This window comes from Syngnathoides biaculeatus, chromosome 7 (assembly GCF_019802595.1).
Source record: "Syngnathoides biaculeatus isolate LvHL_M chromosome 7, ASM1980259v1, whole genome shotgun sequence".
Lineage (NCBI taxonomy): Eukaryota > Metazoa > Chordata > Actinopteri > Syngnathiformes > Syngnathidae > Syngnathoides > Syngnathoides biaculeatus.
The window spans coordinates 30871944-30884677 of record NC_084646.1 but is presented as its reverse complement, the minus strand read 5'-3'; positions in this window follow the sequence as shown (position 1 = coordinate 30884677).

The following is a 12734-nucleotide window of genomic DNA, read 5'->3' as shown; positions in this document are numbered from 1 at the left end:
CTCCCAGGTTCGTTGGCCCGTTTCCGATTTCCAAGGTTATTAACCCGGTTGCCGTCTCACTGAAACTGCCCAGGTCGATGAGGGTGCACCTGACGTTCCATGTCAGCAGACTTCGCCCGAATCGCACTTCGTCGCTGGCTCCTCCGGTCAAGCCCCCCCCAACCGCATGGTCGACGGGGGGCCGGTGTATACTGTGCGCCGGTTGCTGTCTTCCCGCCGCAGAGGAAGGGGGGTCCAGTACCTGGTGGACTGGGAGGGATATGGCCCGGAGGAGCGCTCATGGATCCCCTCCCGCTTCGTCGTGGACCGCTCCCTCATCAGGGACTTTCACGCGGCTCACCCTGATGCTCCTGGGCCGTCCAGAGCCGGCCGTTGAGAGGGGGGGGTACTGTCATGCTCCTGGATTCCAGCCCGGGCTGGGCGTGGCCAGCTAATCAGAAGGCGCACACCTGCGTCTCATTACCACTGATTAGACCCAGTATATATAGGACCCGGGGGACGACAAATACTCCGCTAGATCGTTGCTCTTGATGCCTCGTTCCCACACTCCTGCTTTCCTGACTTCTGATCTCCGTGCACCGACCCACGCCTGTCCACTGACCACCCTCGTAAGCCCATCCGTACTGGTACTTCGGATTGTTTGGACTGTCTACCTGATCTCAGACCTCGGACCGAATAAAGGTTTCCTCTGTACTGTCTGCTGTCTCTGGAGTCGTGCATTTGGGTCCACCCTTGAGCCCCGTATCGTGACACCCACATCCCAAAAACATGCATTAAAGGAGGACTTGTCAAAAATTTCCATGTACAATAAACCCTCCAATCTATAGTAATATTAGTATTACATATATTTTGGACATTAATTAAAAAAAAGAAAAGAAAATATAGAACATATTTGAAATCCAAGCAAAATCTGGATATGTGCCAGTTTTCACAGCCAGATCCAGAAGAAATGTCCTTGGCCCGTGACGTCACCGGGGCTTAGCATCTATCTGCCTCAGAATATCCGAATGATTATCAGAACATTATTTTCTTTCTTGTAACATAGTAATGTGGTTGTGACATCTTGGGGTTGTTCCAACACAGACTTTATTTCACTTTTTTTTTTTTTCATTCATGTTGTCCAGCCCTGGCTGGACAGGTCCCAGCACACCGGCACTGATTAGGAGGCACACACCTGTGCCTCATCGTCGTTGAGCAACCCCTGTATTTATAGGACCCAGGGGATGACTGGTCTTCGCCAGATCGTCGCAACTCATGCCCTGTTCCTGCACTCCCGTATTCTAGATCGTGAACCCTGGTGTACCGACCCCTGCCTGTTCTCCAACCGACCCTGTAAGCTTGACATCTTTGATACTCCTGCCTTCTCTGTGTACTGACCCCTGCCTGCCCGCGGACCTGCTCTCTATGCTTGACGTCTTAACTACCGCTGCGCCACTTGACTGTCTGCCTGATCCCTGACTTCTGACCGAATAAACACTTTTCCCAAACTGCCTCTGCGTTTCCGGAGTCCTGCATTTGGGAAATCCTCTGTACCAATGGGTTGTGACAGAACAATCTGGCCAAACCAGGACCCAGCAGGAAAGACCCGGCATCGCCGGGACCGGCGCAAGGTAGTTCGACCGCCGAAGGACCAAGCCTGTCCTATCCGGGTAGGCTCCATGATGTCGTTGGCGTCTTCCCTGTCACACGCACCGCCTGCGTGTCATGATTCCCGACCACGACCCGCTCACCACCTTGTATTCTTTTGGACTCTGATTTTTCAAAGATCATGATTTATATGACCGGCTGCCTGTCTACGATTCAGATTATGACTGTGAATTTCCTCTCCCTATCTTTAATCCCAGTCAGTTTTTTTCCCGCTCCCGAGTGTCTTCGCCCGGTAGGTTCAAGTCCTCGTCCGTCAATCCTTTTTTGGGAACCCGCTTGGCCATCTACCCGGGTCCTCCATGTGGCGGCCAGAGGAGACGCCCAGGTTGGGTGCTCCCTTGTGCCTCCCGCTGCGCGGCGACAAAGACACCATCCTCGTCCATCCACTCCCCACCGGCAATGGCCAAACCAGCAGATACGGAGCTGGTAATGAAACGTCCAACTCAGAGGAAGGAGGGGTCCGCAAATCCCGAAGTGCAGCGACTCGAGAATCACGAGGTCTTCTATCGCAAAATGTGGGCAGAAATAGAGCGGCAGAGCGCCGAACTGGTGGTCCTCACGGTCCAGGTTCGGCGAGATTTAGATAACCAGCCGAGCTACGCCGACGTTGTGGTGCCAACAGACTCGCTGCTGACTCACGTTCACGCTGCACTGGCAACGGATCCGCTACCGAGCAAGGTTCACGTCGCTATGGCAACGCATCCACCGCCGCGCCATTCCCATGTCGCTGTGGCAACAGATTCACTGCAAGTGCACGCTGCGATAGCCACTGATCCTCTACTGAGCCGAGCTCACGTTGCAGTGGAAACAGATCCGCCGCCTTGCCACGCTCACGTCACGGCTTTGACAGACGCCCTGCTGATCCATTCTCACGCCACGGTATCCATCGACCCCTTTTCAAACAGAGCTCACGTCGCGGGTGGTGACAGATTCACTGCCACGTCACACCTACGTCGAGGTGGTGACAGGCGTCCCGGCGACCATCGAAGAAAAAGGGTGGAATTGGCGATCGACGATGAGCCTGGCAGAGTGCCTTCACCGTGCGTGTTGCCAAGGAACAAGACCCAGAAGCGACTTGCAGAGGGCTTAAGTTCAGAGGATGGAGTGAATTCAGATAAAGACGAGGTGAACTATTTTCCTCCAGTTAAGAGGGGGAGAACTTTATCATTCCCGTCGCCCCATGCCGTTCCCAAGAATGATCTATTCACGCCCTCTAGTCTAGTCCAGTTCTCCTCTGGGATCTCTGACTCTGAGCCAGTCGAACTCCGTCTGAAGGAGCTGACTCTCATTCATGAACAAGCGCCCAGTTCAGGAGTGCCAAGGCAAACACTGAAAGAGCAACAACGCAGCGTTCTGCCACCTGTGGGGTTTCAGGAGCCAATCTCCGAATCCCATGTTCTTATCCAGGAGGTGGCGATGGCGCCGCAGTCACCTCACGTTCCTGTCCAGGAGGTGGCAATGGTTCCGCAGCCACCTCCGTCTCGACGGCGACAGGAGCTGAGGAGTTCAGATGGGCCACCCCGGAACTGGAAGGTCACCGGGATGGCTATGATGATTATTGTGGCAGTCATGGTCTCTCCGTCGTCCTCCTCACTCCTGTTTCCCAACTGCTTCATGACCTAGCCTTGGCAGCAACTGATCCCTGGCCGCCTCATGATGAAGCCTCGGTGGCGACCGGCCCCTGGCCACCTGCCGACCGAGCCTCGGCGACAACCGATACCCGGTCGTCTCGCAACCGCGTCTTAGGAGGGCTTCGTCTGGAGCAGTTGCAAGCCTTTGTCTGGTTCATGCTTCACAGTTGGGTTCCTCCTCGAGGATGTCCACCCGAAATACCCCGGAAGGGACCCTGGTGCTTGGCGTCTGGGTCATCCTCCTGACCTATCCAGCCAGACGCCTAGCTTTTGGTGGCCTGGACGACCACCAGACGGACTAGGGTTGCCGGGGGGGTGCCCTCCCCCGGACTCCCTTCCACCCGCCCCTGGACACGTTAATTTTTGTGTGTGTGTTTCTTTTGTTTAGGCACGTCTGGGAGCCACGCCTTAGATGGGGGGTACTGTCATGGTCCTGCCGGTCCAGCCCTGGCTGGGCGAGTCCCAGCACACCGGCGCTGATTAGGAGGTCCACACCTGCGTCTAATCCTCGTTGATTAACCCCTGTATTTATAGGACCCAGGGGACGACTGGTCTTCGCCAGATCATCGCAACTCATGCCCCGTTCCTGCACTCCCATATTCTGGATCATGAACCCTGGTGTACCGACCCCTGCCTGCCCGCTGACCGGCTCTCTACGCCCGACATCCTGAGTACCACTGCTCCACTTGACTGTCTGCCTGATCCTCGACTTTGGACCAAATAAACACTTTTTCCAAACTGCCTCTGCGTCTTCGGAGTCCTGCATTTGGGTCCTCCTCCGTACCGATGGGTCGTGACACATGTACAATCTCAAATTTTGAAATGAGAAATGTAGTCCAGATAATGTCAAATTATTTCCAAAGTTGTAATGTGGTTTAAGAAGTGTTGAATGATGGCCCCTAATATGAATGTCATTGTGTTGCCTGTGTACTTGTTTTACACCAAACCAGCCAAGTATGGTAGTTATGTGCTACAAAACCAATATTGTTTGGATATGAATTGTATATATGTAAAAGTTGATTCATTCTAAATAAACTTCAGTCACAAGAGTATGAGTTTACAAACAGATTTAACAGGGTATTAGTCTTCAGTTTATCAATTATCAATATATGGCTTTGTGATATCCTTCGTAAACACAATCTTCTTCAGGGAACCTTTTTTTTAAATGCTATTCAAAACACAAGATGGATGGATATATACTTCTTCTTCTTTTCCTTTCGGCTTGTCCCGTTAGGGGTCGCCACAGCGTGTCATCTTTTGCCATCTTAGCCTATCTCCTGCATCTTCCTCTCTAACCCCAACTGCCCTCATGTCTTCCCTCACCACATCCATAAACCTTCTCTTTGGTCTTCCTCTCGCTCTTTTGCCTGGGAGCGCCATCCTCAACATCCTTCTACCAATATACTCACTCTCTCGCCTCTGAACATGTCCAAACCATCGAAGTCTGCTCTCTCGAATCTTGTCTCCAAAACATCCAGCTTTGGCCGTCCCTCGAATGAGCTCATTTCTAATCCTATCCAACCTGGTCACTCCGAGCGAGAACCTCAACATCTTCATTTCTGCCACCTCCAGTTCAGCTTCCTGTTGTTTCTTCAGTGCCACCGTCTCTAATCCGTACATCATGGCCGGCCTCACCACTGTTTTGTAAACTTTGCCCTTCATTCTAGCAGACACTCTTCTGTCACATAACATACCAGACACCTTTCGCCAGCTGTTCCAACCTGCTTGGACCCGTTTCTTCACTTCCTGACCACACTCTCCATTGCTCTGTATTGTTGACCCCAAGTATTTGAAGTCGTCCACCCTTGCTATCTCTTCTCCCTGTAGCCTCACTCTTCCCCCTCTACTTTTCTCATTCACGCACATATATTCTGTTTTACTTCGGCTAATCTTCATTCCTCTCCTTTCCAGTGCATGTCTCCATCTTTCCAATTGTTCCTCTGCATGCTCCCTGCTTTCACTGCATATGACAATATCATCTGCGAACATCATGGTCCAAGGGGATTCCAGTCTAACCTCATCTGTCAGCCTATCCATTACCACTGCAAATAGGAAGGGGCTCAGAGCTGATCCCTGATGCAGTCCCACCTCCACCTTAAATTCCTCTGTCACACCTAAGGCACACCTCACCATTGTTCTGCTACCATCATACATGTCCTGTACTATTTTAACATACTTCTCTGCCACACCAGACTTACGCATGCAGTACCACAGTTCCTCTCTTGGTACTCTGTCATAGGCTTTCTCTAGATCCACAAAGACACAATGTAGCTCCTTCTGACCTTCTCTGTACTTTTCCACGAGCATCCTCAAGGCAAATAATGCATCTGTGGTACTCTTTCTAGGCATGAAACCATACTGTTGCTCGCAGATACTTACTTCTGTCCTGAGTCTAGCCTCCACTACTCTTTCCCATAACTTCATTGTGTGGCTCATCAACTTTATTCCTCTATAGTTCCCACAGCTCTGAACATCCCCTTTGTTCTTAAAAATGGGAACTAGAACACTTTTCCTCCATTCTTCAGGCATCTTTTCGCCCGCTAGTATTCTGTTGAATAAGTTGGTCAAAAACTCCACAGCCATCTCTCCAAATTGCTTCCATACCTCTACCGGTATGTCATCAGGACCAACTGCCTTTCCAGTTTTCATCCTTTGTAGTGCCTTTCTGACTTCCCCCTTAGTAATCATTTCCACTTCCTGGTCCTTCACTCTTGCCTCTTCAACTCTTCCTTCTCTCTCATTTTCTTCATTCATCAACTTCTCAAAGTATTCTTTCCATCTATTTAGTACACTACCGGCACCAGTCAACACATTTCCATCTCTATCCTTAATCACCCTTACCTGCTGCACATCCTTCCCATCTCTATCCCTCTGTCTGGCCAACCTGTAGAGATCCTTTTCTCCTTCTTTCGTGTCCAACCTGGTGTACATGTCTTCATATGCCTCTTGTTTAGCCTTTGCCACCTCTACCTTTGCCCTACGTCGCATCTCGATGTACTCCTTTCGCCTCTCCTCAGTCCTCTCAGTATCCCACTTCTTCTTCGCTAATCTCTTTCCTTGTATGACTCCCTGTATTTTGGGGTTCCACCACCAAGTCTCCTTCTCCCCTTTCCTACCAGATGACACACCAAGTACTCTCCTGCCTGTCTCTCTGATCACCTTGGCTGTCGTCGTCCAGTCTTCCGGGAGCTTCGGTTGTCCATCGAGAGCCTGTCTCACCTCTTTCCGGAAGGCCGCACAACATTCTTCCTTTCTCAGCTTCCACCACATGGTTCTCTGCTCTACCTTTGTCTTCATAATCTTCCTACCCACCACCAGAATCATCCTACATACTAACATCCTATGCTGTCGAGCTACACTCTCCCCTACCACTACTTTACAGTCAGTAACCTCCTTCAGATTACATCGTCTGCACAAAATATAATCTACCTGCGTGGTTCTACCTCCGCTCTTGTAGGTCACTATATGTTCCTCCCTCTTCTGGAAATAAGTGTTCACTACAGCCATCTCCATCCTTTTTGCAAAGTCCACCACCATCTGCCCTTCAAAGTTCCTTTCCTGGATGCCGTACTTACCCATCACTTCTTCATCGCCCCTGTTTCCTTTACCAATATGTCCATTACAATCTGCACCAATCACAACTCTCTCGCTGTCTGGGATGCTCAGAACTACTTCATCTAGTTCCTTCCAGAATTTCTCTTTCAACTCTAGGTCACATCCTACCTGTGGTGCATAGCCGCTAACCACATTATACATAACACCCTCAATTTCAAATTTTAGTCTCATCACTCGATCTGATACTCTTTTCACCTCCAAGACATTCTTAGCCAGCTCTTCCTTTAAAATAACCCCTACTCCATTTCTCTTCCCATCTACTCCGTGGTAGAATAATTTAAACCCTGCTCCCAAACTTCTAGCCTTACTACCTTTCCACCTGCTCTCTTGGATGCACAGAATATCAACCTTTCTCCTAATCATCATGTCAACCAACTCCTGTGCTTTTCCTGTCATAGTCCCAACATTCAAAGTCCCTACACTCAGTTGTAGGCTCTGTGCATTCCTCTTTTTCTTCTGACGCTGGATCCGGTTTCCTCCTCTTCTTTGTCTTCGACCCACAGTAGCTGAATTTCCACCGACGCCCTGCAGGTTAGCAGTGCCGGGGGCGGGCGTTGTTAACCCGGGCCACGACCGATCCGGTATGGGATTCTTTAGATGAACGCTCATATTTGTTTGGCACAGTTTTTACGCCGGATGCCCTTCCTGACGCAACCCTCTGCATTTATCTGGGCTTGGGACCGGCCTACAGATTGCACTGGTTTGTGCCCCCATAGGGCTGCATTATGGATGGATATATACAATATACAGAATTAAGTAGGTAACCAGGGCTGATTGGTGAGAGGTCCACAGGGAAGGAAGGTGCTGGAAAGAGAGAGAGCGACGGGAGTCAAGTGCCACCAAAAATTTAAATAAACCTGAAGTGAACTGCAGGATGGCCTCATGGCAGCGCTGTCATGACCCAGCAACACGGGGGCAGACCCTAATGCAGGAGTTCCAGGCAACGATCTGATATTCAAAGTGGTTTTATTCCAGAAACAGGTCAAAACCAGGTGTAGCAGTCTAACAACCCTGAGGCACAAAAACGCTAGACTAAAGGTAGAATCCAAAAACATGAAACGAGGTCTGATGACTATAGAACAAACTAAGATCTTGACAAGACATGGATAAACAAAAAGGGGCAGACTTGCTGTGACAAGGATAGCACTACACTTGACTTACACACAATAGTGGCGAATCAGACGTGCAGTAAATGCAACGCAATGAACTCGCAAATTCCAGTGCCAAAACTCCAACTTAAATGCCTGGTCTAATTACAGTGCAATGAACAACAGCTGAAAGACAGCTGTCAGAGGTGGTCCTGCCCAGAGCTTTGGCCTGGCCACGCCCCTTTTGGCAGTGGCCAGGCCTCATTTCAAGCTTTTCTTCTTCTTCTTCTTTTTCTTTTGGCTTGTCCCGTTGGGGGTCGCCACAGCGTGTCATCTTTTTCCATTCAAGCCTATCTCGTGCATCCTCCTCTCTAACACCCACTGTCCTCATGTCCTCCCTCAGAACATCTATCAACCTTTTCTTTGGTCTTCATCTCGCTCCTTTGCATGGCAGCTCCGTCCTCAGCACCTTTCTACCAACATACTCACTCTCTCGCCTCTGAACATGTCCAAACCATCGAAGTCTGCTCTCTCTCACCTTCTCTCCAAAACATCCGACTTTGGCTGTCCCTCTAATGAGCTCATTTCTAATACTATCCAACCTGTTCACACCAAGCGAGAACCTCAACATCTTCATTTCTGATACCTCAAGTTCTGCTTCATGTTGTTTCTTCAGGGCCACCTTCTCTAATTCGTACATCAATTTTGCCCTTTATCCTGGCGGATACTCTTCTGTCACATAGAACACCAGACACCTTCTGCCAACTGTTGCACCCCGCTTGGACTCGTTTCTTCACTTCCTTACCACACTCTCCATTGCTCTGTATTGCTGACCCCAAGTATTGAAGTCGTCCACCTTCACTATTTCTTCTCCCTGGAGCTTCACTCTAACTCCTCCGCCCCTCTCATTCACGCACATATATTGTGTTTTACTACAGCTAATCTTCATTCCTCTTCTTTCCAGTGCGTTCCTCCTTCTTTCTAACTGTTCCTCCGCCTGTTCCCTGCTTTCACTGCAGATCACAATATCAACTGTGAACATCATGGTCCAAGGGGAATCCAGTCTAACCTCGTCTGTCAGACTATCCATTACTACCCCAAACAGGAAGGGGCTCAGCGTGGAACCCTGATGCAGTCCCACCTCTACCTTAAATTCTTCTGACACACCAACGGCACATCTCACCTCTGTTCTGCTACCCTCATACGTGTCCTGTACTATTCTAACATATTTCTTTGCCACACCAAACTTCCAAATGCAGTACCATAGTTCCTCTCTTGGTACTCTATACCGTATTCAGGGTTACTCCGCTACTGCACCATTATAGTCCAGTTATGCTTTTGTTATGCTCTTCAGTTGTCTCGTAGTTATCGGACATTGTTTCTTGTTTTTTGTATCCTTTTTTCTTGGACTGTGTTGTCGTGCACAACTTTAGTTTATAATAAAACCCATTGAACATCATGACCTTGATTTGGAGTCCTGCATTTGGGTCCGTCCGTGCACCGTTGGTTCGTGACAAATCTTCATTCCTCTCCTTTCGAGTGCATACCTCCATCTTTCTAATTCTTCCTTTACCTGCTCCCTTCTTTCACTGCAGATCACAATATCATCTGCGTATATTATGGTCCAAGCGAATTCCAGTCTAACCTCATCGGTCAACTAATGAATTTCCACACCAAACAGAAAGTAAATCAGAGCTGATCCCTGATGCAGTCCACCTCGACCTTAAATTGTTCTGTCACACCTACGGCACACATCACCACATGTCACTACATGTCCTGTACATATTTCTCCACCACACCAAACGTAGGTACTACACTTCCTGTCTTGGTATTCTGTCAGAGGCTTTCTCTTGGTCTACAATGATACAAAGTAGCTCCTTCTGACCTTCTCTGTACTTTTCCACGAGCATCCTCAAGGCAAATAGTGCATCTGTGGTACTCTTTCTAGGCATGAAACCAAACTGTTGCTCACAGACACTCACTTCTGTCCTGAGTCTAGCCTCCACTACTCTTTACCATAACTTCATTGTGTGGCTCATCATCTTTATTATTCCTCTGTAGTTTCCACAGTTCTGAATTTCACCTTTGTTCTTAAAAATGGGCACTTGCACACTTTTCCTCCATTCTTCTGGCATCTTCTCTCTCGCTAGTATTCTATTGAATAAGATGGTCAAAAACTCCACAGGCACCTCATTAAATTGCTTCCATACCTCCACTGGTATGTCATTGGGACCAACTGTCTTTCCATTTTTCATTCTGGTCAGTGCCTTTCTAACTTCTCCATTACTAATCAAAGCCTCTTGCCGGTCATTCACGCTTGCCTCTTCTACTCTACCTTCTCTCACATTTTCTTCAGTCATTAACTTCTCAAAGGACTCTTTCCACCTACTTAGTACACTACTGGCACCAGTCAACATATTTCCATCGCTATCCTTAATCACCTTTTCTTGCTGCACATCCCATCATCAACCCATTGCTCGTGACAAGCGTGACTAAAATATAAATGGTGGAAAAATTGCACTTGCTTGTCGTAGTACAGTCTTTAATGCTGTGATGAGTCATTCAGGTCCTGAATTCATTCAGATTCCAGTGCTTTTTAATTTATGACAACCATTCAGACAGCAGACTAGATATTTACCATTCATCCATTTTTTATACTGTATATCCTGTGTACATCTAAACTGTGTATCCTTTACATCCTCATTAGGGTCATGGGTGTCCTGGAGCCTCACCCAGCTGACTTTGGGCAAGAGGCAGGGTACACCTGGAACTGATTGCCAACCAGTTGCAGGTACAAAGAAACAACCAACCTTTCACACTCAGAATCACGGGCAATTAACAGTGGAGTTGAAGACACTGGTGAAAGTGAGATTGAAGGAAAGTGGGAGGAATGAGCAAAACAAGTTCAAGTTTCAGATGTGAAAAAAAAAAATACATCAAGGGTACTATTGGAAATTCTAGGTTGAACAAAATGTTAGTTTGTAGCGCCGGAGAAAAGGAGTCGGAGGCGGAGTGTCAGACACAGGAACAAAACTTGTTTTATTGGCGACATCAAAACACTACTCGCATAACGGCGGGAACTCTGTGAACTCTCACCCCGGAAGAGCAACAAAAAAAAAAAACAGTCCGTGCGGAACCCCGCACCCCAATTCGAGGTCCCGCGGGTGAATTATGTAAACACCACACAAGTCCCCCCAGAATTCACCCAGTCAAAATCCTCACGCCGTGGAGGGATGACGACCCGACCCCGGCGGATGTGCACTGTAGGGGCCGAGACGCACTGTCCATTGAGTCACAGGACAAGGGCCCAGGCGGGGTCGAGGGCACCCCGGCAGGCGCAGGGGCACAGGGCAAAAGGGGACGACCCCGGCGCGGGGGGAGGGCCAACCCCAAAGGCTGGGCAATGTCCAGGTGCGCGGGTTTGACCCTGTCCACGGAAACAGTCTCGGGTCTGCCGCCAATGTCCACGAGCAGGTTCTTATCCTCGTGCTCCAGAACCCTGAACGGCCCGTCGTATGGGGGGCGCAGAGGTCCACGGTGGGCGTCATGACGAACAAACACAAAATCCAGGGTGCGCAGGTGACGGGGCAGCCGGGCAGCTGGGGTGCCATGTTGCGACGTGGGAACCGGCGCTAACCCTTTTGCGGCCTCCAGCAGGTAGGACCGTTGCTTGGCTGCAGACCAGGGCGCTGTGGCGTCCGGGATGAATTCGCCGGGGACCCGCAGAGGGTTCATACTCAGTCTGACCAAAACAATTTAAGCGCTTTTTAGGGGCATTCTTAGGGGCTGACACGAAAAATTTAGGGCTGACACGGAAAAAATTTAGGGCCGACACGAAAAATTTAGGGCCATCGTGGGAAATCAAGAGTAAGGAAAAAAGACTCACCCAATGGTGCCATCAACCGTTCTTGGTTCATCAAATGTTCCAGTACCTCAGTACCTGTGACAGTGATCAACTGTCGCCCCTTGTGGTAGTTCTCATTGATATGACCATTGTCAACGTCTTCACATCACAGTATACAGTAAAACTGATTCTAACTACAATTGCAACTATATACACAAATGCCTTCTACTGATGTCTGTATCAGCACCCCTACTCTAGCTCCTTGAGCCAACCCAGTGCCTCTTCTTTGTTGCTGCAGAGGTGCCAAAGTGGCTCTCTTGTCCTTTGCTCTGCCTCTGAGTGCATTGGCCTTGGTGATAAACCTCAGCTTCCTCTTTTCTTCTGCCTCCTCACACCGCCTGTCAGCTTTCTCAATAAGCGTTGATATGTCAGTCTCTATTCTGGCTTTTTGGGCTTTGAGATGAAAAGTGGCAGCGATGCCAAATGTAGCCAGGTACGAAGTCTTCCTTTCCCCACAGTGGTAGTTTTTTAGCAATGCCACTGTCTGGGAACATGACTGCAAAGACTTCCGAATTATTTTCACAAGATTTGTAACTGTAATTGCTGCAGATCACTTTTAAAGTCCACACGATCTCTGCCTTTAACGAGTCTGTCTTCGTGGATTGAACTACGTTCATAAAGCCTGACTTCTGGCTGGACAACTGTAGGTGCACTTTAGGGATCGCAACCGGTTACAAATAACCGGTTACAACCGGTTTTCGTTTTTTTTAAAACCGAAACCGTAATCGGACTTTCGAAATCGGTTAAAATTTCCAATAATTTCTTCCGGTTCCGGTACTCCACATTGCGCTATTTTTTCAACATCATTTCCACTTTTTTCAAGTTTCGCTGTTAGAGTAAAGTTGGACT